Genomic DNA, 620 nt, shown 5'->3' on the forward strand with positions numbered 1-620 from the left:
GTGAAAGCCTTGCAAAAAGAAAAGTATTTTATCTGTCCAACTGGTTTAGATTGGCTTTTATTCTGATCCTCACTGAAATGCTGCCCCCTTCAAGAAAGGAGTAAAGTCACAGATTAGATGTTAACATGTAAAATGTGTTCAAATATTCAATGTACCTTAGCTTAAGCAATCTGTGTAGATTTAAACAGCCAAAGTGCTTTAGTGTTACAGTGCAGAATGGCAACAGAAGGTTCCCTTTTCCTCTGCAGTTTGACCTGCTTCTATCACCAGTTGTTACAGTTCAGAGCAACAACAGAAGGTTTCCTTTTCCTCGGCAACAACAGAAGGTTTCCTTTTCCTCGGCAACAACAGAAGGTTTCCTTTTCCTCGGCAACAACAGAAGGTTTCCTTTTCCTCGGCAACAACAGAAGGTTTTTCTTTTCCTCGGCAACAACAGAGGGTTTCCTTTTCCTCGGCAGTTTATCACCATTTGCAGGCCCCACAGGGACACGTTGGCAGAGCTGAGGATAGCTGTCCTCCCTGGCCAATGCAGAGCTGAGGATAGCTGTCCTCCCTGACCAATGCAGAGCTGAGGATAGCTGTCCACCAATGCCTTACCAAAGGGCAGAAAAACATATACA

The sequence above is a fragment of the Alosa alosa genome, chromosome 5 (assembly GCF_017589495.1).
Source record: "Alosa alosa isolate M-15738 ecotype Scorff River chromosome 5, AALO_Geno_1.1, whole genome shotgun sequence".
In the NCBI taxonomy this organism is placed as follows: Eukaryota; Metazoa; Chordata; class Actinopteri; order Clupeiformes; family Clupeidae; genus Alosa; species Alosa alosa.